At 46.9% G+C, this 2,967-nt stretch overlaps 1 long non-coding RNA gene across 1 annotated transcript; it reads right to left on the bottom strand.

Annotated features, from left to right (window-relative positions):
• Nucleotides 1-1,972: 1,972 nt before the first annotated feature.
• Nucleotides 1,973-2,512, bottom strand: LOC147960097 (uncharacterized). The gene is made up of 3 exons (XR_015610025.1): nucleotides 2,377-2,512; nucleotides 2,099-2,293; nucleotides 1,973-2,014 (listed from the first exon to the last, which is right to left on the bottom strand). It is a non-coding gene; the product is annotated as an uncharacterized LOC147960097 (long non-coding RNA).
• Nucleotides 2,513-2,967: the final 455 nt, after the last annotated feature.

Here is a 2,967-nt window from a genome sequence, read left to right as displayed (position 1 = left end):
TTTATGAGCTAGCTAAGGTGAAATGGATCATTTATGAGCTAACTTAGTTGAAATGGGTCGTTTATGAGCTAACTAAGGTCAAATGGATCATTTTTGAGGTAACTAAGGTGAAATGGATCGTTTTTAGCTAACTTAGGTGAAATGGATCATTTATGAGCTAACTTAGTTGAAATGGATCGTTTTTGAGCTAACTTAGGTGAAATGGATCATTCATGAGCTAATTTAGTAGAAATGGATCTTTTTGAGCTAATTTAGGTGAAATGGATCATTTAAGAGCAAATTTAGGTGAAATGGATCGTTTTTTAGCTAACTTGGTGAAATGGATCGTTTATGAGCTAAATTAGTTGAAATGGATCGTTTATGAGATAACCTAGGTAAGATGGGTCATTTTGGAGTTAACCTAGGTGAAATGGGTCATTTTAAAGCTAACATAGGTAAAATGGATCATTTAGGAGCTAATCTAGGTAAAATGGGTCATTTTTGAGCTAACTTGGATGAACTAGATCATTTATAAGCTAAGCTAGGTAAAATGGGTCATTTTAGAGCTAACTTAGGTAAAATGGATCGTCTATGAGCTAACTAAGCTAATTATGCAATTTTTGACATAAGTAAGCTAAGTACAGATCGTTTTAGAGCTAACTTAGGTAAAATGGATGGTTTTGGAGGTCAGTAAGCTTATTAAGTCATTTTGGAGGAGAAGAAGCTAAGTCTAGGTCATTATGGTAAGCATTGGAGGAAATAAAGCTAAGTCTAGGTCTTTATGCATGTGTTAAGCAAAACACTAGATAAACTTACCAAGATCCAGGAGGTGTAGGAGCGGGGTGGCTCGTGTCGGTAGATGGAGAAGGATCGTGCGATGCTTGTCTGGAGTTACGCTGCACCAAAGATCATTTCCAATGTCTTGTTAGCATGATGACACTCAAATGTTAAGACTAGCAAGTAATGTCCATTCAAATAAAACTCACCGTGGTCCCAGCAGCAATCACTGGCATCGGCGGAGCGGTCTGACCTGTCTTCTCGCACACAGACTGCACATTTGGTTTTGACGACTCAGTCATACTAGTTAGTAATGAGACAAACACTACATGAATGTTTTGGCTAATCTGCAGAAGAAACTTACCACAAGGAGATCGTACATGGCCCTTGCCTGCATGTCATTCCGTGCCCTCTCCTCCTCCATCATCTTTGTCGTCCTCTCCTCCAACTCCCGCTGCCTCTCCGCCGCCTCCGCCAGAAGTTTCTCCGTTCTATATCTCTCACTCTGTATAGCAGCCTGCAACACCACTCACATGACCATTTGTAATCATTGATGGAAGCGCACACAATGTAATTAATGGAGAAAGATAACTGAGTACGTATCACTAACCTTGATGGCAAGTTGCACTGGCCGTTCACGAGGCCTTATCTCAGGAGCGGAGCTCGACTGGCGCGCCTTGATCTCCGGGAGAGTGCTAGGACAACGGATAAGTCCATCTCCAATGGCTATGGAGCCATGGGACCTCCCGCCACCAGATATCATCACCAACTCTGGATCAATGGGACCCTGGCTCGGGTTAAAGTCCTCCCCTTTCCTCGCCTTCCCCTCATCTCTATATCTCACGAGCTTGTTGTGGGAGGAGATGTTGGTGAAGTTGTTTGCATCATCGAGGTCAGACTGAGAGAAAGCCTTGACTTTCTTGAAAGAGGCAGTGTGGGCCATGGCATACAGGTCGTACACCTCTGGCACCTTATCCGCCTTATTGTAGCGTGCCTGAAAGAGAGAAACAATGAAAATTAGTAATTAAAGGGCTCAAGATAGCATGATGAATGAATTGCATGAATCATGAAGCAAACCACATACCCAGTTGCGCCCGAACTGATATAAGTTGGAGTTGCCTTGATGGTGTGGCACACCTTCCATTTGGGCACGTTTGTCCTTGGCCTCGTTGTGGAGGGCTAGCCATTGTTTTGAGCACCACTCATCGACCAACACCTACCAACAATCCATCCGATCCGCACACCATCTCGGAGGCGCCTAAGTTAGCAAATAGAAACTTGAGCGCTACGGCTAAGAATTAGTAAATGAAGGAACTTAAGTAGAGAAGGCCTTAAGAGTTACCTTCATGTACTGCTCCTTACTCAGGAACTTATCGCGGCACGCCGGCTTGGTCTTCTTGATACCACGCAAGGCATAGTAGTCTCGAACAGCCTGCACCCGAGCCTCGTGCCGTAAGTTCTGGAGTAGGCGCTTGCAGAGGTTCTCGATAACATGTGCCGCGTCCTCCTCGTATCCCTCCTCACACCTGTAGAATGTCTGCAATCAAATGAGACAATATTGATTAGTACAATTAATAACTAGCTAGTTGAAGATTTTTAAATGTGTAAAGGAGAAATTACCCAGAACTTTCTGATCACCATGTCTGCCCTCGTGTCGCACACGACACCGTCGATAATCTCATCCGGCGGGGCCGGGGCAGCCACGTAGTGCTCCCAGCTCAATCCAAGCTCTGGAAGCCGACCCTCACCAGGCAACGTGACAAACCCCGGGAAGTTTTGCCAGCAAAGAACTCCAAGGATGGAGTTGGGCCGGCGGACACTATGATGGTGGTCCCAACCCCTGCAGCATGACAAGGCCAACGCATTAGTTATTTGAAGAAACGTGAATGCAGAAGGTACAAAAATATTAAATGCACTTACGTACCTCTCCCCATCAGGGAAAATCAACCACCTCTGCTCGCGGGTCACCGGCACGGACGGGAGCCGTGTAGCACCACGCTGGTAGACGTTGCCCCCCTCCTCCCCCTCCTCATCAGTCGGCTCCCCGCCATCATCAGCATGGCCACTCGGCTCCCCGCCATGCTCAGGCTGACCCGGCCAGGTACCCCATCCAGACGTGTGCTCCTCTGGGGTCTCGTGGGCCGAAGGCCGGTCGCCCCGAGGCTTGTGGGCCGAAGACTCATGGACTGGAGGCTCGTGGACTGGAGTCCG

Source organism: Triticum urartu, chromosome 7A, assembly GCF_056163025.1.
Source record: "Triticum urartu cultivar PI428250 chromosome 7A, HENAU_Tu73, whole genome shotgun sequence".
In the NCBI taxonomy this organism is placed as follows: Eukaryota; Viridiplantae; Streptophyta; class Magnoliopsida; order Poales; family Poaceae; genus Triticum; species Triticum urartu.
This window is presented reverse-complemented; position numbering and strand designations above follow the sequence as displayed.